This window comes from Macrobrachium rosenbergii, chromosome 48 (genome assembly GCF_040412425.1).
Source record: "Macrobrachium rosenbergii isolate ZJJX-2024 chromosome 48, ASM4041242v1, whole genome shotgun sequence".
Classification (NCBI taxonomy): domain Eukaryota; kingdom Metazoa; phylum Arthropoda; class Malacostraca; order Decapoda; family Palaemonidae; genus Macrobrachium; species Macrobrachium rosenbergii.
Genome location: NC_089788.1, coordinates 41,029,692 through 41,055,204, shown reverse-complemented (window position 1 = coordinate 41,055,204; position 25,513 = coordinate 41,029,692). Strand labels below are relative to the sequence as shown.

Here is a 25,513-nt window from a genome sequence, read left to right as displayed (position 1 = left end):
AGACTAGCCTTGACCAACGTCTCGAAGTCTTACAGCCTTTGCTGCATACCCTAAAGGTATAAGACCCAGAATCTGACATAATTATCAGAAAACCTGACTAAATAGGTGAAAAATAACTGGCAAAGGGCAAACCAACAAGAGAGTACTTCACCAAGTGAAAAAAGATTTCGATGTAGGCAGATACAATGAAATTTCTTTAAGTACCGACAACAATGTCGCCAAAATGACGGCAAAGTTATTCTGAAGCATGTTTGAATAGTTCCTTGTCCCCGACAGAGGGCACACTAGGGGCGATCCCCAGGATAATCGGACTGGCGCTGCAGCGCGTTTTAAAGCTTTTGCCGCACGTCCAAAGACTAAAACATCCATGTAACTAACAGGTAAGTTGTATGATCTGTCTCTTATCATCCAAAAACCTCTCCAGTAGCAGATGGGACCTTCAGTCACCTGATTCTCATAACGTAAACATTGCAAATGTGGGACAAACTTTTTTTTTTTAGCATATTATATTACGATGATAACAGATCAAAATAATAATACTGTATACTAACTGGATTTTGTAGGTGAAATAAAAATACTAATGTTTACAGTAATATTAACATAAGAAAATTAGTAAATCACTGTAACATGTACTACATACACAAGAGAATTTTTATCACTGATGATCTGTTCCGCAAAACTATTACAGTAAACCCCAAGGGTTTCGTGTTCTCATGGAACGGACTTCACAGAAGTGGGTTTCTCTGTGGAACATATCTAGCCATCAGAGGAAAGGAAAATTCGCCCGTCAGCAGGTATTTTTCACTGAGAAATATTCACTAATTACTGTATTTTCATATAATTTTCATGAATAAATGCACTTTTTGATAAAACTATTACAATACTCAGGTATAAGCATCTTTTAGACGATTTTTCTTGGTTTAAGCTATCAAAATGGGCAGTTCTAAGCATTTTTAGAGGGGTTTTAAGCATTCCGGATTTAACCTATTCAGAAAAGAGTGTCCTGGATGCATCCCAGCACTGAAGTTCAGCTGTAATAGGTTAAATAGAAAGTGTTTCAAGTGCTTGGGTGTGGGAAAGGTTAATAACAGTGTGGAACGGTTTACAAGTGTGGGGAGGGTTTATAAAGTCTTGAAATATAAGTGAGTGTATATTTGAAATATACATGTGTATAAGGTTGCTACTTCGCAGATTTTCCCCTACCACAGGGGGTTCTAGAAATTGACCCCCGCAACAGATGAGGGACAACTGTATGTTAGGGATGTTGTATTGCCTGAATGGACTGCCACAGTCTTTGTGAATTACAGTCGAGAAGCACTAAAGCCTTAAGTGGACAGCTTTCACCTCTCTGACGATGTGAAGGTTCTGTTCTTCCAAAGACCACGTCCCAGAAACTTCCCGGTCGAGAAGCGGGCATTGGAGCAGATCCTAGAATGGACTTGGGCTTACTCCCATGGATGTTGCTAGAGAGGAGAGACCGCCTTAGGAACAAAAGCGGACGAATCCTTGGGGTATTTGGAAGAATGTGCCAGAAGATCCTAAGTTGACTTCTACTGAAGGTCCAACTTCTGGGTCTGAGTGACTCCTTTAGTGGAACAGGAGCACCATAAATCTCTTTCCTTCAAAACCCCCAAAGAGAAAAGAGCCGCAAGTTCAAGAGAGCCATCCCTAAAGGTTTTGTCTGCATGAGAAAGGACCCCTAGCCAGTCCGAGGCAAAGTCTCCACAAAATCATTGCAATCTTCAATCTTCTTGGCTAGTGCTCTCACCATCCAGTTCAAGAAACCGAAAGCTTTAAACAACTCAAAGAGGTCTTGACAAGGAGGTCAAGTTCTGACGAAAAACAATTTTCGCCAACAAAAACGCCAACCATCGGGAAGGAGGGGAAACGGTGGCCTAGAAAAGAAACCTCCTAAGAATTAAGAGCGAGGAGGAAAAAACAAAGGAAGCCTTACCTTGCTCCCTCTTAGCAGAAAAACAAACTTCAGTCTCCTCAAGTGTCTTCCTAGATGAGGAATGCACCATGTGGGGAGCCTAGGACTGTCATCTGGATGACTCCTCATCAGGAAAGTCAAGGCAGGCGAGATCAGGGATAACAGGAACCAAAAAAGGGTAGGAAAGCTCGCCCACAAATATTGAAGGAGAGCTGCGGTCAGAAACGGGTGCTTGGGGCTCCGAGCAGGAGATTGATACCCAAGAGTTGGTGCCGGGTGCTTGGGAGCTGGTGCTGGGTGCTTGGGAGCAGGCGCTGGCCACTTGGCGCCAGTTGCCAAGTGCCCAGCGCCAGCTTCCATGCTCGTGAAGAGATGGGTGCTTGAACAAAGACCACGGGCACCTGAGAGGGATCGTTGGGCGCATGGAGCCAAATACTGGTGCCTAATAGAAGCATGCTCAAGAGTGAAATAATCTAGACTCTCCCATGCGCTGCAGGAAGGTTAAGGACTGTGCCCAGCTCCTTAAACCGTTAACTTGGCAGTGGAGAAGAGCGGTTAGCATCGCCTGCTTGCCTCTTCAATGGACGAGATGAATCTAGAAAGCTGTTGTGGTGCTTAAAAGTTAAGGCTGGAGTCTTGAGAGTAGGACGACAAGTGACGCACATCCGCAGTCACCATTCCAATGGCTGTCTGCTGAAGCCTGAGATCAATCAACAGGCTCAACTGAGGGGGTGACTACTCATGGGAAAACCCCACCGACTTCCCTTGGACCTCCAGTATGACTCTTCCCAGGTTTAGGGGACTAAGACAGGAACCTTTGTCTAGGAGAATCAGTGGGACGAGCAGCCACCTCCTCCACTTACACAGCACTGTCTCCTGTCTAGATGCCTTTCCAGTGACCGTCTGCAAATACCAGGGCATGCGTAACAGGTTTGTCTGAGGGGAAAACTACCTGTGGGCCAACCTCCTTGGCCTCCACTGTACCTTTGGTATGTCTTCTCCCAGGTTTAGGGGAGTATGACAGTGACCTTGGTCTAGGAGAACCGACAGGATGAGTAGCCACCTCCTCCACTTCACTGTATCACTACTAGGCTAAATTCTTGTTAAACCTAGACTCAAGACTGGCAATGGCAAGGGTAGGAAGCAAGGGAGCCAGGCACAGGAGTAGATGGGTTAAAAGTATGAGGGTTAGTGGCAGGAGAAAAAGGTGGGAAGGAGGGAAGAAGGAATAGCTACTAACCCATTCTAGGATAGGATTCTAGGCTATGGGAAAACTGCTTCTCAGCTCTAGAAGCCGCCTTCCTTTCTATCCCTCTCTAACCTATCTAGTTGAGATTCAAGTACCTTCTGCTCTTGCTAACCACTACATTTAGCACAAGTTCTCTCCCTACTATAATTCTGCCCCCTACATTTACTGCAAACTGTATGAGAATCATATGAAGATTGATTAATAAGGTTTGCAATTTTGGCCTTAATCCAAAAAATAGGTGAACTTGAATCAGACATAAGAATAAGCAAAGAACTAGAAAAATTATCCTGAAAGCTCTTAAAATTAAGAAATCAAACAATGCGATAATACTTCAACGAAATCCAGCCATACAACTGAAAATCAGTAAACAAAAGTTGCAGCAAATAAGGTTTTCTGCTAAGTCGTTTCCAGTACTCCTGTTGGTGGGCAGGGCTTGTCACCTACACTAACCTATCGAAGCTCTCTTATGATTTTTTAAATAAAGGCTGCCACGCGAGTTAGAACCATAGCTATGTAATTACTTGGTTAAGTTACTTATATGAAAATGGGTTTTCCTACATCAAAACTTGTTTTATAATGCTACAAAGAAATGTGATGAGAATATACAAGGAACTTACTAAGAATAACTTTTATACCCAATTTACAAATAAATTAAAAGAGTTTAAGTGGTGGTCATGACCAGACGATATTGTGCTCATATATACTAGCAGCACTAAAAAAACATTCGCAATTCTTTCTAATTTTATACATTGGTTGAAGTTTTATTTTTGCAAATTTTCAAATAAAATGCTTTCCAAACAAAACACTACAAATAGTTGTCACTTACAACTTATGACTGGGTTTTCTACATAGCTATTTTTAATTTATACAGTGGAGTATCTCTTGCAATCTGTCATTGCAAACAATTTTGACAGTATTTAGATATATGCTGCTTACTTCTTATAAAATAAAATGATGCTAATGATAAGTATCCTATCTGTCAAGTCATGCACAAGATTACCACAAAAATGTACTGTTAAATAAAACATCACAAATTTTTAATACAAAATATGTCATCCACTGTGAGAGAGAGAAACAGAGAGAGAGAGTGCTGAGAGAGAGAGAGAGAGACCTTGTTGCTGAGAGAGAGATGATGCTGTGTGTGTGTGTGTGTGTGTGTGTTGTGTGATCTTTCCTTGATGTGTGTGTGTGTGTGTGTGTGTGTTTGTGTGCGTGTGTGTGTGTGTGTGTGTGTGTGTGTGTGTGTGTGGGATTGTGTAAAAACACAAAAGACTAAATATTATTGAGGAGGAATTACTAAAAGAATTTAGCAGCAGCAAACTAAATTACATATTCTTGTAAGTTCATGAAAATTAAGTAAAAACTTACCAAGAGACAATGTACGTATTCTGGGCCTCCAACTAAAGGGGTAAAAGTGCCAAAAGTTGCTCAGCCTGAGGCTAACAACACTTCATCTTCATCGTATATAGTGTCGGTAAGAAAAGGGATAAGTTCACTTCGAGTTCGCTCAACACCCAGTGCCAGGGCAATTGTGGATAACTTCTTGATGGAGTTCAATCGTAACTGAAAAAGAGAAATACACGTAAGACATTATCATTTACAAAAATAAACTAAATGCAAGTATAGTATACTGATCCACACACAATGCATTTCATCACAGCTTTGTAAGAGAGACACAAGAGAGAGAGAGAGTTTGAGAGAGAGAGATTAAAGAGAAGTTAGAGATCCAACCACTACAAGGACGGTGCACTTGTTTGCAGATTATCATGTGACATTCTCAACTGGTAGTTCAACAAATGCTCACCATAACATGATGAGCTACAAAAGCTGATATTGTACTGTACTTCTGTTCCCTGAAGATCTGGCATATCAGTTTTAAGCAGAAGAATATTTATAATTATTAGGTATTCAAATAAACTCAAAATCTAATTGACAAAGGATTAATTTGGGACATTTTTCAAATGGTACTATGGATTTCATTTACAAGCATATGGTAATTTTAACACTACAGTATTCTGAAATTACAACTGGATAACATAATATCTCAAAATTTAGTTAAAAAAATTATAATCATACTTTGATCTTGCTTCATCTTCAGCAAGTTGGGCCTTACAAAGATTATGCTTAATCGACTAAATATGAAGTTTCATAATAAAACTAATAATGTAATACTTACCTAACACCTGAATTAGCCCTTAATCCCACTAGCCTGAACAACTCTCAGTTACCCACCCCACTATTGAGGGAATTTTAACAGCCAGCGTTACCAACGCTGCATGTAAAATCTTGTCATTTGAGCTACCATAACAAACGGTTGGCAACGCTGACACTGACACAGGTTTTCGTCAACACGCCCATTTTGGGGAAATTGCAGAATCATTCAGGTGTTTATTCAAGTTTCATTATGAAAATTCATATTGCAATACACTCCCTGAACACCCGAATTTGCCCGATTAACAACATTTAGAGGAGGAGGGATCAATCCTATTGCACGCCCCTTTGACAACGGCAGAGATGGTAGCTCACCAATCTGCTCTGCACAAGATATCCGTTTAGCCATACAATCACCATATCAATTAATGGTTTTAGTGAAGAGACATGTTGAGAGTACTTTGATCGACAGTCAGGTCAGTACTCTCGGCTCCGTCGACCTCCCATGTGGCTCCACTCAGAACCTCTCATGTATGGAGGAGAATGAGGCAGAGTGCTTTGAGAGCAGGCTGTCCCTCTCGGGAGAACCATCTAAGTTTGCAGCACCCCCTTTGTATCGCAGAGATGGCAGCTCACTGATCTGCTCTGCATAGGATACCTATTTAGTTATACACTCACCTTATCAATCGTTGCTTCTGGTGATGAGACATGCTGGAGAGTACTCTGATCGCCCGTCAGGTCCGTACTGTCTTGCTCCGTCAATCTCCCATGTGGTTCTTCAGGACCTCTCATGTATGGAGGAGTAAGGTGACCTCCCATGTGGTTATTCATAGCCTCTCATGTATGGAGGGAAATGAAGCAGTGTGCCAAGCCACTGATCCTTCGGATAAGGCCCAACAAGCGGAGAAGTATCTCAGCTCCGACGAAATAGCCTAGCCTACTAGAGCACCCCCTGGACTCTCGTAGGGAAACTACCAAAGACTAAGATACTTAAAACATACTAAACCTAAGTTCATGTGATTATACTATCACTGTTGCCTAAGAATTCCAAAGACTAAAAGGAATTCCTCCATCTGGTTAACCTAAGAATCTCCTCACTAAGTGAATACCACCTCAGCTAAATGAACGCACCCTAGATAATAGACGTCGCCGCTACACGTGGACTAATAGAATAGCCCTCCAAACCTCCACACTAAGCGAATACCACCTCAGCTAAATGAACGCATCCTAGATAGTAGACTTCGCCGCTACACGCTATGAGGCAAATCGAACGTCTCTTAAGTAAAGAAAGTAAACATTGAGACGGATTCCAAGTACCCGCCTCCAGAATAGACGGCACTGAATAATTCCTTAGACAGGAAGATGAAGTGGACATACTCCAAATACTGTGAGGTTGGGGAAATACAGAGCTGAAGATGATGAAGACCAACCCTGAGAAGCCTGAGAAATCACCTCCCTCTGAAAGTAACTAATGGCATTCTTTGACAGCGGGCGGGAAGGATTCCACGGAGAGGGAAGAAGTGTGTGCGGAAGCGGACAGTTTCCCAACCTTTGATAACTAGACTTTAATGCTCGCACCGGACATAAAGATATCTCCGCTGGATCGCCGGAGCAAATGCTGCAGATAAAGAACTTTAAAACGAACGAGGCAGAGTTTTAACCTCCGACTCTGTCTTCGTCACAAATTCCGGAAGACAGATACGTATCACTTCTTGCATAGGAACCCAACCTAGAAACTGCCTGAAGCTCGCCCAACCCTTTAGCTGAAGCTAAAGCCGTAAGTAATTACTTGGTAAGTTACTTATATAAAAACATGGATTTAGGCAGCATACTTGGAGATCTTAACCTTACCCATGGACTTGCATGTGCCAGTTGATGTAATAATATGACAGAATAAGGGGTCCTGATATTCCTCAATGGACTAAGGAATTCTTAAGAAAGGAAGCAAATAAGGGCATGGAAAACCAAATCACACCACAAAAGGGTAACATAAGTAAGTTTCAGCAAATCATTTTATGTATGAGATTGAAAATGAGCTGGAGTGCCTTTCTCTCCCTAGACGAGCTGATATACATGCAATATATATGGATCTTAAGACGCTATGCAAGCAAAGCGGAAAATGGCTATTGGACTGTGATGGAAAATGCACCACCATAGATACTGGTGAAGAGGAATCCCCATGTTGCTTATATCAATGGGGTCTTCCTAAGAGATTCGGATTTAGAGAAAGACCAAGGGGTTTTTCTGTGTCATCAGACTCTCACCTGCACACATGCAAAGTTGCAGTACACAGTTTGTTACTTTACCATAAGGGGGGATGCTCTAGTTAAGGACCTAAAGGTACATGATTACGGTTGTTTCTAGACTGAAAAAGCTGAAAGAACGACCATAGTCAAATGTGACTAAGTCTAATCGCTTAATGACAGGTAGATATGAGTTTTATAATATCACTAATTGGAAAAATATATAAGCTTTTTGTCTATAGTGGTATCCACACCTGGTCAAAGTCTGACCAACTTCCAGAGGAAGACAACCACTAGGAGACCTTAAATAGAACAAACCCTTTAGTGTAAGGGTTGAAAATGTCTGGAGTACACTAGTTGAAGATGCACAAACTGATGGTCTATGATTTCTGGGACTTTTTCCACTTCAGTATCTGCTGCCTTTTCCTCTATTCCTCATACTTACTTTTAGCAATTATTTTGAACCATCAGATAGCGCTTTTGTAACTTGAACCATTACATCAACTCTATGATCACATGAGCTTCCACAATGGTTGTATACAGCATGCTCATTTATTACTGGCTTTTAGGCACACTTCACAAAACAAAGCAACCATACAATAGTCATGCCTCAGTTAATACATCTCTAGTAATGGAAAATTCAGTTAAAGGATGTTTTATCTGAGGAAAAATCTGCCCCGTCAGCCTAACAGACTTTTTTGCGCTTTAAGAATTGATAAAGACAACCAGCTAGAACAAACATGATCTGATCCCCATTACGTATAGACTGCAGAGTAAAAATAAAAATAAAAATAATAATAAAAATAGAACATGTATAGGAGTAAGAGCTCACGTGTACAAACTTCCAGCTGAAACACAAGGAAGGGTTCAGTCTACACATGGGTCTCACTCAGTGCACATCTGTTAAACTGTTTATTGTGTCTGAACATGTTTTTTGCACTTCTTGTGCAAAGTAACTGTGATGTAAGTGATTATGGCCCATAAGGAGGATAGAGATACCACCAAGGCAAACCAAAATGAAAAATCTGTAACATTTTGAAAAGGAAATAAAAAGCATGAAAGTGATGTCTATGTGGTTGGTCTGGCAAAGGAGTATGGGCTAGACAGAAACACTTTCTAACATGATTATGGCCACCAAAGCAGCTGATGCTGCTAAATTGAAATCTATTACTAAAGAAAAGGTCTCAGACAACTGAAACAGTTGAGAAATTGTCATTTACATAAACAAAAAACTATCAGCCATTGATCATTTGTCTGGAGCCATCTTATATGAAAAGGCTGACCTCTTGAAAACAACCACCTGGAAAAAGTGTTGATACAGGTAGCAATTATTAGTTCAAAGTCAGTCATGGGTGCTTTGAGGAATTCAAGAAGAGAAGTGGTATACACAGCGTGAGGCTGCCAGTCCTGACAAAAGTGGTTTTGCTTCCACACAAATGTACAATTGTGAGGAGACAGGAATATTTTGGAAGAAAATGCTAAACATGACTTATCACTCAAGAGTAGAAATCACTGTCACTGTTCAAGGCAATGAATGACACGCAAACACTTTTCCTCAGTGAAAATGCAGATTGGGATTTTAAATATTTTTTTAAAAATATGAAAAATTAATTAATTCAATATTATGTGGAGGGCTAACAGTTACACCTGGGTAACCAGGCATTTTTTTTTTTTATCGAATAGGTGAATTAACTGGTTGGCATTACCATCAAGAATACCTTTAGGAAGAACAGCTGCCTCTGACATAGAGTTAATCCTCAGATTTCCAAAGGAACCACTTTAACATTCCCCACTGCATAAGAGACAAAGCCTAGTGGAAAAGACCTTTACAGGATCATGAAATTAGCCTGGTGGAAATTATGGCCAGATGCTGTTGCAGAAAGGGACTTTGAAGGCTTTGAAGATGAGCCTGCTGCTGTGGAGGACATTGTGTCTCAGGGCAAGTCTATGGGCTTTGAGTAAGTGATGATGTAGAGTGATGATGTAGAGGAGTTTACATAGAAGCACAAAGAGAAGCTCACCACAGATGAATGCAAGACCTTCCAAGGGTGCAGCAACAGAAAACAGCTGAGGAAATTTCTGCGAAAGAGGATGAGGAAGGGGAGGATGTCCCTTGTTCAGTAAAAAGAAAATGTGCGCACACTGGGGAAGTGCAAAATTTCCTTTAACCCTCATGCTCCAGAGCTAGAGATTTTTTGCTGTAGTCAGAAGACAGAGGTAAAATAGCAAAAATCTAAGAAAAATTATATTTTTATAATATAATAAAGTTTTATATATACTTACCAAGTAATTACATAGTTATAGTTTCAAACTATTGCAGCAGCTTAAATTCAAAATTTATGCTAACACTTCAATTATTTAGCATTTAGTGTAGGTGACCAGTCCAGCCCACTACCAGGAATACTAGGAATGACTTAGCAGACAACCTCATTCTGTTTGTGCCCTCATGTCCATGCAAGGGGAGGAAGGAAGGCTCCAAATTTGTAATTACTTGGTAGCTATATATAAAACTTTATTTTATTATAAAAATGTCATTTTTATACAAGTAACTTGCCAAGTTATTATACAACTGAATCCCAAATTGGCAGGAGGTGGGATACATGGACATATTCTACACCAAAACATTAAGAAATGTAATGTATTTGAAACAGAAAAGTTGCTAGCATTGAAGACAATGCTTGTCGTTCCTGATCAGTCAAGAGAGCTACTGCAGGAGAATACTGCCTCTGGTTGGTGCTCATCTTAACCTGTAGTGGTGTGGCGATATAGCCGTGGAGCGCCTATGCTTTAGTGGGTGCTTTGCAGCCGAGGAGTACTCCAAAGGCTGCCAAAGCATTTACTATAAAAACAAATGCCCTTGCCCTGGGCGCAGTACCACAAGAAAACAACCAGACAACACTGTTACCTACAATGAAATAAAAACCACAACCCATCCACTGAGAGTGGTGGGTGCCCCTGGTACACTGTACCCCCCCGCCTGGTCCAAAATCGGCACCTCACCAAAGTGCTGCAAAATATTAACACTGTTTTAACTTCATTAAAAGCTGTGAGAAATGGATGAATACACATCCAGAAGGTCGACTGCAGAACAAAAGTATGGGGCATCTTGTGCTGAAAGCCAATGTGGTAGAAGCTGCTGATGTCCTTAGCTTTCACTAAAATGTAATCAAAATGCTCTCCTGAATCTGAGTGGTCTCAGAAATATGGCCTATTAGGATGAAAGACAGTGCATTCCTAGATAGAGCTCAAGAAGAGTCCCTGCCATGACACTAGATTATGGATGGCCCTCTGCTCTAGTAATACCTGAAAACTCCAACTCGATAGAGAGCTCTCTATTCTTCCACAGATCCAAGGTCGTCTGGGAGCTGGCACCAATTATTATTATTATTATCAAAACAGTTTAACCAGACCACTGACCTGACTAACAGCTCTCATAGGGCTGGCCCGAAGGATTTGGATGAAATGACAGGTCTAGGCTAGAAGCCTAGCACTGGAACCAAATAGGTCATTTGGTATGGTGATGAATGAATGAAAATGAAATTAAAAACTGCACAAAGGCACACGCTCTCATACTGGAACACACTCTCACAAATACATTTATACTCACATTATACTCACATTTCCACATACTGTATACTTAATAAAAGATATATTAAAATTTAAAATAAAAACTTATTAAAATTTTAAAACTTAGTCGTTTTAAAATTCATTAGACCCCTAAGGGTTTTCGTATTTATATTATTTACTTTTTATATTTTATCACTTAAATCACAGCGGCTAATGAACATTAAAATTGGTATTACTGAAAATGTAGGAGATTCCTTCATTGATCCATTTCCAAAATTTGATAATCGCTGCAGGATATATTTTGGACATTCACACTATACATGTTTGACTGTTATCAGCACTTTGCAATCTGGACATCTGGGAGGAGGGCCCCATGGACTGTTCATTAAGTGTCCGTGTGTCAAACGAGTATGGCTTATTCGAAGACGTGTCAGTTACTTGTGGGTGTCTCTCTCTCTCTCTCTCTGATATGATGAACTCCATTTTCCAACATTGGATTTTATGTTTTATTTTTTTCAGGTTATTCATTCCATATATTTTGCCATTTACTTACAATGATTATTTTTATATACCTTATATAGTCACTAATAGGGATGTTTACATTTGCTCTTGTCAAGTGGACTGCTTCTTTAGCTGCTTTATCAGCCTCTTCATTTCCTGTAATCCCTACATGGGCAGGGATCCAACATATTTCAATATTTCCATTATTATACAGTTTATGGAGTGAAAATTTAATTTTTTGTACATTATTATTTTTTTTATTTGATTATAGCTTTGAATGGCTTTTTATAGCACTTCTGGAGTCGCTATAAATCACAAAATTATTACACGAGGCTTCTTTAATTATTTTTATGGCTGATGCTATTAACATAAGTCAGCTGTAAATACCGAGGCATTATCTGATAGAGAGAACTGATACGTTTTGTCTGAGGATACTGCAGCATATCCCACTCCGTATTGTGACTTAGATCTGTTGGTGTATATTGTGTACTGTGGACCTTTTTGGATTACTCTTTATGTTCTACTGTATGTCTCTATGGTGTTCTGGGGTATATGAAAAACTTTATGATAAATATTGAATTGTGTACAAATTCTCATTTTATTCACTGTCCAAGGAGGAGGTAATTTTACTATTAAAGGTAATTGTATATTTATATTTAGCTCTAATTGGGAAAGGAGGTGGATGACTGTTTGTCAACAAATCTCTTAATCCAAATAATTTTTTGGTTAGAGAATCATTTGTCTGAATTCTCAGAGCACTCCTCATTGTCACTAGCTCTCTATGGAGACAGAGTTAGTTAGTTCACCAAATTTAACTTGTAAAAACGACGACGGCGATGATCGGAAAGCTCCTGAACATGTTCTAATGCCTTCATTATGCCGAGCCATATATTTCACTTCCATAATCAATGATAGACAGCACTGTTGCTTTATACAGTGAAGTAAGGGTATGTCTATCGGCTCCCCCAAGTAGTGTTTGATAGTTTTTTAATTAGGTTTACAGTAATGCTCTTTTAAATTGTGATTTCATGTATGTTATGTGGGCTTTCCAGTTCAAGTGAGTATCAAATACTAATCCAAAAAACTTTGCAGTTTGGCCAGTTGGTATGATTTCTGATTTTTAAATCAATCTTACATTTTTTTCCACTTATTTTTATAAAACATTACTGCTTGAGTCTTTTGTATAGAAAATTTGAAGCCTACAGGTGAGGTCCATTCATCTATTTTATTATAGTTTTATTAATGATTCACTCTGCATGTTTTATGCAAGAAGCTGAAAAATATATGGCAAAATCATCCATATACAAGTTACTTTTAATTCTGACATGTAGATTATTGACATGTAGATTATTGCTGATATCATTTATCCCTAAAGTAAACAGTGTGCCACTAAGGACGCTTCCTTGTGGAACACCATTTTCAAGTGGAAATGTACTTGACAATACATCATCAATTCTCACTTGAAAAGTGCAATTTGTCAGAAAGTTTTGGATAACCTAGGTAAATGTCCACGGATGCTGTTTTCATGTGACGTTTTTTATGGCATATCTCCATGCAGTATCATATGCCTTTTCAATGTCAAAAAAGACGGCTATAGTAATTTGTTTTCATTCAAATCCACTTTGTATGTGGATGATTTGTATGTGGTCATCCAAGTTTGACAGAGAATCCAGTGTAGATCTGTTACATTGTGACCCAAAATGAGTGGGAGTCAAAATTTTATTTTCTCGAATGTGCCATGTTAGTTGAGCATTTACCATTTTCTCAAGTAATTTGCATAAACAACTTGCTAAAGAAATTGGTCTGTAATTGTTTACATTACTGATATCTTTTCCAGGTTTGGGGATATAAATAATTATAGTTTTTCGCCATCTATAAGGATATAAATTTCGAAGCCATAAGTGGTTATAAAACTCTAACAAGTAGGTTTCTGCTAAAGGTGCTAAATGGCAGATCATTTCAAAACAAATATCACCTCCAGGGGTAGATTTGTTACTGTTCACTAGAGCAAATTCAAACTCTTCCATATTAAATTTTCTATTATAATATATATCTTCTATTGTTTCAAAATTTGTTATTAATTCTATACTATTTTTTTCTTTGTGCAGAAATGCTCATCTAAATTTTTGTCACTGCTTACTTTCACTAAATTTTCTCCAACTACATTACTTATTTCTTTAGGATCAAGTATTCTTTTCCCATCTTTTATTATGGCATGTCTAAGTGGTTTAACATGGGTACCATTCATTTTCCTGAATTTTTCGTATGGGAGTATTATTAGAGAGATCTGATACGTATTTCCTCCACAAAATGATTCTTCCTTGAATTACTTCTCTTTTAAATTTTGTAGATATTTTGTTATATAGTAGATATTTTGTTATATAGAGGTTTTAATGTATCAGTTTCTAATAATATAACAGCTAATTTTTGTAAAGTTCCTTCTAATATCGGTAATGTTTTGCTTATTTTACTGAACCTTCTATTTAGATTATCTAATTGTCTTCCAATTTTGTGTTTTATTTTTATTAATTCTGTTAGTTTTCAGACCACCATGGGACTTTGTGTTTTGTTGAGTGAGATTTTGAGTTTGGTACTGCTTTATAAGCAGCATTTTCATTTTTAATGAAATCAAATGGTGGGATATTCCTAGTGTGGAATTTATATTGCTCCCAATCTGCTTATCAATATTATATTGAGGGACATACTGTACTTGGTAGGATTATTTTATAATAATGAAATTAGTATTGGGAAATGATCACTTGTACGCAAGTCGTCAAATGTATTCCAATCCAATCTGTCTACTACTTTTGTTGTACATTACATAGAGTTAAGTCAATTGAGGAAAATGTTCAATGTGTTTTAGAAAAATATGTGCTGATTTCGTTATCTTTTATACTGCACGTCATATGAATCTATGAATCCTTCTATTTTACTTCCTGTTCTATTTGAGTCTACAATTACAAATCCTACAATGGGTTGTGAGCGTTAAAAGTCATATTTTTAAAATAAAATAAAGTTTTATATATACTTACCAAATAATTACATAGCTATTGTTTCTACTTTACACGGCAGCTCAAACTCAATTTAGAATTCGCGGTAGCGCTCGTTTGTTTAAGGTGTAGTTATACTGTCCCACCCACTTTCGGGGAAGGATAGGTACAACACAGCTTAAGAGCTCAGTTCGTTTATGCTCTATGTCCATGTGAGGGGAAGAGGGAGGGCTCTGATCATGTAATTATTTGGTAAGTACAGTACACCCTCGTATTTGCAGTCTCAATATTAGCAGATTTCTCTGTGGAACGTATCTACCCATTTTTCGCGGAAAATTCGTGTCAGGAGCCAAATGGCGCCAGGTGCTCAGAGGTTGGTTCCAGGCGTTCGGGAATGGGCGCCACTAGGAAGCGCTGGACCAAGAGGGATCAAGGCGCTTTCTCTTCTTGATTGGAGCCCAAGTAAAGTCATCCATGGAAGACAGACAAAAGAAGATACAGATGAAAACCACAGCGAAACTGCAGAAAGGCTAGACTCCTTGCTGCTTAACAGAAATGGACAATAGAAAGTGTCGTGTATCTTTGGCGGAAGTGAAGAACCAAAAACGTTATGGTGCCGTAAATTTCGGAACTGGGTGAAAACTAAAGGCACAATTGTAAAACCCTCCTATGAAGTCTAACTTGAAAACATCTCGGTGGACGACAGAGTCCCCAGCAGACTCATCCCCTAATGTTCCGAGTAAGAAAGAAGAGCTAGAAAATAGAGGACCGTCTGAAAGTAGCCTAATTTTCTTGCGGATGGAAAAGCCAAAAAAAATTCCCAAGATTTGAGACTGACATCTAAAACGTTGACTCTTGCGACAGAAACTGTATTGAGGAAGAGGAAATGTAGGCCGATCATGACTGTATGGTTCTCACAGAAGTCAAGGCGCACTACAGCTCTCTATCTGAGCTTCCAAAGAAAAGTGGAAATCTCTAAAAACCAAGTAAATTGTCCTTGTCCACACAGGACAGGACCAAAAGGAAAACCGGGGTGAAGCTTCTCGATGAACACATGGGAGTCCTCTAACTACTTAGCCAGTACTCCTGTGTCAATCAAGAAAAACCTTCACTTCAAAATCTTGACAAAATCTACAACAAGGAGGTCTAATTCTGTTGAAAGACCAGAGGGGGGGGAAAGACAAGACACTTGTCTTGCTCCCTTTTCAACGAATGTCAAACCCAAAAATCCACGAGAGACTTCTTGAGGATGAACAAAACACCAGGCGGGAGCTTTCTTCAACAAGCTCATAAATTTGGGACACAGTCCCTGCTCAACAAAATGCTTATGAGCAGGTTGTATAGACTGATACTGAAGAGGTGGCACCAGATGCCTGACAGCCGGCACCAAATGGACAAGTGGACACGCGGGGCATAGGTGAATCCTGGGACACATGAGAACACTCGGACATTGGAAGCTCGAACACTGGACACTTAGACACTGGGCCCTCAGCTCCAATCGGGTGCTTGGAACACTTCTTAAAGGAGGAAGACCGCTTCAGAGCGAAATACTGGCGCTCTACCACCAAAGGCTCAGGAGAAGCATGACTGGGACCGAAAAACTGGCGCTCTACCACCAAAGGCTCAGGAGAAGCATGACTGGGACTGTCCCAGAAGCTACAGGTAGGCTTGGGACTATGCTCCTGTCCTCTGGGCCGCTTATGAGAAAGCGGGGAAGCGAGCTCAGCAGTAGTTGCATGCCTTTTCAATGGCCTGGAAGAAAGTGCCAACTACGGCCCTTGCCCACACCGGAGTCCGAACCGAACTACTAGATGACAGTGCATGCACTTCCACCTTGACGCCTTTCCAGTGGCTGTCCGTCGATACCTGCGGAAAACAGGCTCGACTGAGGGGTAACTACCCAGGGGCAAAACCCCTTCAGACTCCCATGGACCATCAGTATGCCTCCTCCCAGGTTTAGGGGAGCCTGGGACTGGGTTTAGATCCTAGGGGTCGGATAGCCACCTCATTCACTACACGTCCAGCAAGACACCTTTATAGTGCCTGTCTGCTGATACCTGGGACCGGACGGACAACAGGCTTGAATGAGGGGGTGACTACATGAGTAAGCCCCCCGACCTCCCTTGGACTTCCAGTACGCCTCCTCCTTGGTGCATGGGAGTTAACAAGGACTTTTGTCTAGGGGCATCAGGAGATGAGTAACTTTCTCCTCCACTGCACAACACTCCACTATTACAAGGTTAACTTCTGTTAACCCAGGCACAAGACTGGCAATGGCAAGGGAAGGAAGCAAGGGAGCCAGGTGCAGGAGCAAGTGGAGAAAAATAAGAGGGCTAGTACCAGGAGAGAACGATTTGGATGCAGGGAGATTGGATGCCAGACTATCGAGAGCTGGCGCTGCGTGCTCCCAGGTCCTGGCAGTCGGAGCCAATTCTCACCTGTCAAGAACATCTATTTTTCCAAAAGCACATAGCAACCAAAAATAAAGCACAATTTCTCTCCTTTCTACGTTCTGCCCTTACACTTTTTTCAGTTCTCTGCAAAGGAAAAGTGTAATAATGTTTAATTAATTCCTTACCAACAAAAGTTATGAAGTACACAAAGTACCATCATACAAACATATCTCAAACATAATTTGAGATTGCAGATATGTATTCATTACCGAAAATATCGGTTTGGTAGCAAACGCAACATTTACATTATATAACGCTACTCGGTAAAGGAAAACTAACCAATTGATTGCAATTCGCTCCTTTACTGAAATTCATGATAAACTTGAATCAGATCTTAATACTAAACAATAAAATACTGATCCTGAAAGCTGTAAGCTTGAAGGCTACACAAAATCACCGATAATACTTCACTGAAATCCTGTTATACAACCAGCAAATGATGGAAAAAGCTGCTGCAAAGATCTAATGTTTACAATGAGACCAGCAGAAACAGAATGAGGTTGCCTACTTAGTCGTTCCTAGTATTCCCGTTAGTGGGGTGGAAATTCATTTCTCGCTATAATGTGGTTCAGATTCCACAATAAGCTGTAGGTCCCGTTGGTAAGTAACCAATTGGTTCTTAGCCACGTAAAATAATCCTTCGGGCCAGCCCTAGGAGAGCTGTTAATCAGCTCAGTGGTCTGGTAAAACTAAGGTATACTTAACTAGTCACCTACACTAAACACTAAACAATTGAGGCGCTGGTGTGAATTTTGAATTTAAGCTGCTGCGATAGTTAGAAACTATAGCTATATAATTACTTGGTATGTTACTTGTATAAAAAATTATTTTTGAATTATCTTTCATAACAAAACTATATAATTAATATACTAACACATCAAAATAAAGCTAAGGACCTAAAGTGTATGGTGGAAGAACAGTCCTGAACTCAAGAATTCTCTAGAAATAAGACCATATTTAACCAAACAGTTCAGAAAAAAAAATGAACATGGGCTTACTTTCACTGTGCCCCAGAATGATCTGAAATAATTTTTATTTGACAAAAATGGTCTTATTAATGTATGTACACTATTACTGGAATAGACAGCTTACAATGGTATTTTACTAGCGTCAAAAAAGAAAACTTCCCGTCCCCTATTGGACATGACATTAAAAAAAAAAAAAAAAATTCCTAAGAAATGAAGCTTTATCAAGTGTGTGTTCAATTTATGATGTACAGTAGAACCCCGGTCCTCGACTGTACTAGAACTCGACATAATCGGATTTCAACACAAAATGTTGAGTAAATTTTGCGTCGGAGCTCAAACAACAAACTGGAATCAGACCCGATGAATCATATGATGTTTGTAGAAAAAAAGAGTTTCGGGCGGCTGCCGCTAGTTGGCGTTGTTGGTGGCGTTCTTCCCCTGCTTATTTAAAAGCATTTAAAGCCCACACATGCTGCTGCTGCTGTTGAAAAACAAGCCAGATTATCAAATTAAATTAATAATACAGTATTTATAAGCCGAATTACTGTATGTCTGAGTTCCGACGTAATTTATGAAATTTTTCTTAATTTTATAACAAGACATACAGTAATTCAGTTTATAAATACTGTATTATTAATTTAATGTGATAATCCGGCTTGTTTTCCAATGTTATCATTATTAACAACAGTTTTCATGTGTACCCGTTGCAGTACATTCTGGTAGTGCCTATAGGCTACCTAGCCTAGCCTATGGCGCTCGGTCTATCATCGGTAATGCGGCCGCATTGGTCATAAGCCTATTTTTTTGATACAGTATGCATTTAAAAATGTAAAAAATGCTTCTGATATGGTAAGTTATTCAACTCTGAACTTATTTAATTGTAATTTGTGTAAAGTTTTGTATAAAAAGGCAAGGTTGGGGTAATGACTGGTGGTCAGGAATGGATTAATCCATTTTCAGTTATTTCTTACTGGAGAAATTAACTCAGAATTCGACAAAATCGAATCTCGACACTTCTTCTGGAACGAATTAGCGTCGAGGACCGAGGTTCTACTGTACTTAAATTGGAAAACACAAAAATGTGTTACAATTACATCATACTTTTTTGCTAAGATACAATGGAAAAAGAAACTTTTCAAGATCATCCTCTTCCCGACAATTGTAAACAAATGTAGCCTAGGCTGGAACTGAAAGCAAAGCAACAATTTTACACTTGAAGAAATGAAATAACGCAATAAATCCTCAGTCTATTCTTCATACTGTCTTTTCATTAACATATACACAGCGTATTAACTACGCATTCAAACAGGTTTTGTTGCTCTCGTCAGACATGTCTGCAGATTTACGTGAACAAAAGGTTGCTTACTTCTCGTTAAAAAGAAAATTAATACGTGATTGGCTGGTTGGTTGTCATAAAAACCTATCAGTCAATGACAGCCCTCTACTTCTGTTCTAAAAATACACCACTGCCAGACATAAATACCAGGCAAAAAGCCAGAAGAAACTGGATTGCCACAATCGTGGCAATTCAACTTCTGCCGGCAAAGTCTCGATTATGGTGTTTCAGGGCATAAGGGTTGATTAATGCTATCACCTTGACAAAGTGGTTGAAAACGTTACATAAACGTGCTCAATATTGCTCTCTCACTTTACAGACATTTCAACTAACAAGCATAAACAAACATCCCTGGACAGGCTTTAGTGAGAGACAGAATCTCAATAACATCAGGAGGAAGCAGATTTGTCAAGCGCCTGAGGTGGTGCGAGTAAAAAAAAAAAAAAAAAAAAAAAAATTGGAAAAGGGAAGACTACTGAAAATTCAGTTCGTCACAAATTATACTCAAACTTTTATTGGAGACAGTAAATATGACATTTTTATTCTAAAATAATGTTTAACACATACTTACCTGTTAGTTACATATAGCTTTAGTCTTTGACGTCACAGCAAAATTTCAAAACGCATGGCAGCGCCAGTCCGAATATCGGGTGATCGCCTTACCTGCCCCCTCTGTCGGGGTACTAGGAACTATTCCAACATGCTTCAGAATAATTTGCCTACCTGTCCCCGTGGGGAGGAGGGTGGGCTTTCGTATATGTAACTAACAGGTAAGTATGTGTTAAACATTATTTTAGAATAAAAATGATATTTTAATGATAAAATAAAGTTTGTTCATACTTACCTGGCAGATATATATAGCTGTATTCTCTAAGTCCGACAGAATTCCAAAAATTCTGGTTATTAATGCAGTGGGGCCAGGTGGTTAATATCATTCCCGCCGCTGGGAGGCGGGTATCAGGAACCATTCCCATTTTCTATTCAGATTTTCTAGTGCCACTGTCTCCTGAGGGGAGGAGGGTGGGCACTATGATTATATATATCTTTTGGTGAAGTATGAACAAACTTTATTTTATCATTAAAATATCATTTTGTTCATGCAACTTACCTGTCAGATATATATATAGCTGAATCCCACCATTGGAGGTGGGAAGAGACAGAATAGGATTTAGGAAACAAATATATGTTAGACGATTGACGCCACACTTGGTTCCTTACTTGTTAGCATAGCTGACTTCGTGATTACAGTCAAGAAGCCTGCTTCTGCTTTACTACAGTCTCCAGCAAGGTAGTGACCTATAAGCTGGTGAGTTCTAGATGATCTGTCCACGGGGCATGACCACAATGGGACTAGATCATAAGACCACTGTGAGAGCAAAAGGAGCAACGACCAACCACCTGACCGAGAGCATCAACTACCTGAAAGGGACGCCAGATCGGTGGGAAGTCCCCCAATCTGAAACCAACTTACAACTTACAGACATGCCCTCCCTGGTCCTGGGAGTCCGACAGAGGTCCAGGCCGCATGTTAGCATAGCTGACTTCGTGATTACTGTCACCCAAGCCTGCTTCTGCTTTACTAGAGTCTCCAGCAAGGTAGTGACAGGGATATAGCTGGTGAGTTCTAGATGATCTGTCCAGGGGCGTGACCACAATGGGACTAGACCATAAGGCCATACTGTGAGGGCAAAAGGCTTTGGACCAACCACCTGACCTAGAGCGTCAACAGGTCCTGCCAAGGGACGCCAGATCGGGGAAGCCTCCCGGAACCCTCTTGAGGCTTTTTCGACATGCCCTCTCCCTGGTCCTGGGAGTCCGACAGAGGTCCAGGCCTAGAAGCGTTATGGGACCGATCTGATGTAAAAAAACAAAATCAAGATTAAAATATACTCTCCTAACCTCTAAAGGATAGGATGAGTATCGCTCCCTGCCCGCAACACTGTGTCTGCAGAAGCGACAACAGGTCCTGCCTTAAGGACGCCAGATCGGGTGGGAAGCCCCGTGAACCCTCCTGTGGCTTTCGACTGCCCTCTCCTGGTCCTGGGAGTCCGACAGAGGTCCAGGCCTAGAAGAGTTATGGGGCCGCGCCTGGGTGTGGAAACGATGGTCCTAGCAGAATAGCAGTCTTTGATGTCGCCTTCACGCCCCAAGCAAGTAATGTGAAGTTTAACAAGAATTGCTTCGCCAGAAGGTGGTACCCAGAAGATCGCAAAGGGACATGTTCTTCTGGAAAGCCACCGAGGTTGCAATGGCTCTAACTTCGTGAGCCTTAACTTCAAAAGACTCATGTCACTGTCTTGAACGCCGGAAAGTGCGCTAAAATGGTGCTTCTAAAAAGAACGCCAGTGCATTCTTAGAAAGAGGCAAATCCGCCTCTTGACAGAGCACCACAGACTGTCCGAAGGACCTCGACTTTCCCAAGTCTTCTGCAAATAAAATTTGAGAGCCCTGACAGGACACATGACTCTTTCTGGTTCATGTCCGAGAATTTCCATCATACCCTTAATCTCGAAGGTCCTGGGCCAAGGGGTAGACGGGTTCAAGTTTAGAAGAACATACGGTTTAGAGAACATACTGCATTATGGCCTCTAAAACCACATGATTATTGATAGCCTGAAGTTCACTAACTCACTCTCGGGCTTAGAGGCAGAGCAGTTAGGAAAAAAAACCTTCCTCGTCACATTCTTGAGACGCCAAGAAAGAGGCTCAAGGTATTTGACATAAAAAATTTAGGACGACATCCAGGTTCCAGGGAGGCGTCCTGGAATGAGGTACCTTGACAGTCTCAAAGGATCTCAAGAGATCGTGAAGATCCTTGTTGTCGGCTGATAGTCTGAATGCAGTTAGACTCAGAGCGGGAAGTTTTGAGGTACCGAGAAATGGGGCTGCCTGAGCAGATCTACCAAGGACGCCCCATAACCTCCACAGCTCCTGACATACTTCCTCGTGAAGGGTCCACTCGGTCGGTAGAAGCTGTTTTCCGCTCGAGAAGGTCCTCCGCAGTTGGGGATATTCTCCACTCCTGCAACGAACCTCGCAAGGATCGTGATCCCCGCGCATGGGCCCAAAGCAGGATCTCTTCGCCAGGCGAACAGGGACCGGGAACAAGTTCCTCCCCTGTTTCTTGAGGAATGCCAGGGCTGTGGAGTTGTCTGAATTTACTTGAACTGACTCGGCCTGACACTTGGCTCTCGGGAAGGATTGAAGGGCCAGCAGGATCGCCCTAATTCCTTGAGATTGATGTGCCAGGACACCTGTTCCCCTCTCCAGATGCCTGACACTCCCCTCCTCCTAGTGTTGCTCCCCATCCCCTCCCTGGGAGCGTAGGAAAACAACACCAGGTCTGGGCTCTGAAGGCATAGAGAAACCCTTCCGCCAACCTCAGGGGTCGAGCCACTACCTCAGGTGAATCTTGAAAACGGGAGAGATCTTCAGGGTCTCCTCTAGATTCTCCTTGTCTATTCAGTTTTCCGCCAGGAAAACTGGAGAGCCTGAGATGAAGTCTTCCCAGGGAAACAAACTTCTCCAGAGAGGAAATGGTCCCCAGCAAACTCGTCCATTCCTCACCGAGCATTTTTCCTTCCTTAGGAAGGATGAGACTTTTCTAAGCATTGCTACTGACGTTCCTGGGATGGAAAAGCTTGAAAAGACCACTGAATCCATCTGAATCCCCAGATAGACGCATGGACTGCGCCGAGGATCAGATGGGACTTTTCTTCGCTCACTAGAAGTCCTAGGGACTTTGTCAACTCTAAATTCGCATTCAGGTCCTCCAGACACCTTGACTGTGAAGAGGCTCGGATGAGCCAATCGGCCAGGTAAAGCGAGATATGAATGCCCCCGCCAAGTGAAGCCATCTCGCCACATTTCTCATGATAAACGTGAAGATCAGGGGGAGCTGTGCTTAGCCCGAAGCAAAGAGCTCTGCATTGAAACACTCGTCCCCCTAGTACAAACCTCAAATACTTGCTCGACTGGGGATGTATGGGAACATGAAAGTAAGCGTCCTGTAAGTCCAGAGCGACCATCGAATCTCCTGGTCTTAAAGCTCCTAAAACAGACTGGGACGTCTCCATCGTGAACTTCTCCTTCACCATGAAGCGGTTCAGTCTACTGACATCAAGGACTGGTCTCAATCCTCCCGACTGCTTCGGAACTAGGAACAGTCGGTTGTAGAATCCTGGGGAGTCCAGCTCCAGGACTTGCTCCACAGCTCTGGCTCGAGCATTTGCTCTAATAGCTCGAAAAGGATCTGTTGCTTCTCTTGAAGGAATGAGGACGACAGATCTGGAGGCGACATGCACAGAAGTGGTGAGTCGAGAAAGGGGATCTTGTATCCCTCTCTCGATAACTTCAAGGGACCAGGTGTCTGCCCCTCTTACTCTCCAGGCTCTGTCCAAACCAAAGAAGCCTGGCTCCTACAGGTGTCTGGAGCGCTGCAAATCACTTCCTGCCCCAAGGTTTAGGCGGGCTCCGCCTCTGAAAAGACCTCACTCGGGAGAAGATCTAGAGGAAGAAGCTCCTCCACGAAAGGGCTTCTACTTCCTGGAGGTCTGACCCGACAACGACATCAAAGGGACTGCCGGGCGTCCTTGACGAGTGGGCCAAGAGGTCTTGGAGTGGCCTCCTTCAAGCTGGAGGAGAGATCCTGAACAAGGACTGGGGGAAGAGATGGCTCAAAAGGGGAGAACAGCAATTCTGCCCTCTGCGACGGAGAAACTGACTTTGCAAAAGTATGACGCCAAAGGCATCTGGTGTTCCCAGGCGGTCACCCATCCAAGTACTGACCAGACCCAACGTTGCTTAACTTCGCTGATCGCACGAGAAGCGGTGCTTTCAACGTGGTATGGCCGTTGGCTGGTAGGGCCAAAGGCTGTAAAGTTACAGTACAAGGCCCTCTTCTTCAAGAGGCCCGTACAAAAGAGGGAAGCCAGTTCCTCTGAGCCATCCCTGACTGCCTTGTCCATGCAGTTCAACACGCTGGACAGCTCCCCCAGGCAGATCGAGTCGGGTCTCCTAATCCTGACGTCTAGAGCCCCCAAACACCAGTCCAGGAAATGAAGACCTCCATGGTTCGAAACAGTCCTTTCAAATGGTGATCCGTCTCCGACATAGTCCAGGACACTTTGGCAGCCGACAGGAGGGACCTTCAGGCGCGTTTCGACCAAGCTTAGCGAAGTCTCCCTGGGACAACGAAGAACTCTTGAGCCAACGTCCCCCCGGTCTCTTACCACATACCTGCCTTGCCGCTCAGCTTGTGGACGGAGGCAGGGCAAAAGAAGTCTTGCCTTGGGTCTTCTTCCTCCATCCAGGTGTTAACCTTCTTGAAGGCCTTCTTCGCCGCCAGAGACGAAGTCATCTTGACAAACCCCGGCGCTCTCCTCGTCAGGACGAAGCAAACTGCGAAGGAGGAGAGAGAGTGGCCGAGGGTTTGAAACTTGTCGCCAAACAAGTCCTTAAGAAAGGCCGGCTAACACCTGGTAGTCCGCCAGAGACGAGGAAGGGGGAGGCTGCTCAAGGACTGCAGGCTCCGACTCACAAGAGACTTCTCCTCTTCAATGGGAGAAACGAAGGCCTTGCGGTCCAACACGCAGATGGGATCCACATCTGTCAAGAGACTTTGATTGCTCTGAAGCTTCGAACGAGCAACCAAAGAGGCGTCCTCCCGAGAGTCCATCCGGCGCCCTGCACGGCAGCGAGAGGAGCGTCCCTGACGAACAGAAGCGCCCAGGATAGCTGCTTGTGGAGCGCCACGATGGCGGTCCAGCTGAGCGCCCTGCACGGCAGCGAGAGAAGCGCCCTGACGAGCAGCTACAGAAGAGCCCAGGATAGCTGCTGCGGAGCGCCACGCTGGTGGTCCAGCCGAGCGCCCTGCACGGGCAGATTAGAGAGGCAGCGCCCTGAAGAGCAGCTACAGAAGCGCCCAGGATAGCTGAATCTTGCGGAGCGTCACGATGGCGGTCCAGCCGGCGCCCTGCATGGCAGCGAGAGGAGCGCCCTGACGAAGCTCACTTCAGAAGCGCCCAGGATAGCTGCTGCGGAACGCCAGGATGGTAAGTCCAGAGCCGCCCTGCATGGCAGCAAAAGAGGAGCGCCCTGACGAAGAAGGCAGAAGCGCCCAG

The 25,513-nt window shown here is 42.1% G+C and overlaps 1 protein-coding gene and 1 non-coding gene across 3 annotated transcripts in view; both read right to left on the bottom strand.

The window, feature by feature from the left end:
* Pp2A-29B (Protein phosphatase PP2A regulatory subunit A) overlaps positions 1-25,513 on the bottom strand; it is a 148,152-nt gene that overhangs the window by 110,654 nt on the left and 11,985 nt on the right. For both annotated transcript variants that reach the window (XR_010850846.1, XM_067091682.1), the window contains exon 2: positions 4,551-4,745. The gene's annotated coding sequence lies outside the window, so the exon portion shown is untranslated. The remainder of the gene's footprint in view (positions 1-4,550; positions 4,746-25,513) is intronic.
* Positions 24,131-24,249, bottom strand: LOC136831861 (5S ribosomal RNA). Its single transcript, XR_010850994.1, has one exon. It is a non-coding gene; the product is annotated as a 5S ribosomal RNA (ribosomal RNA).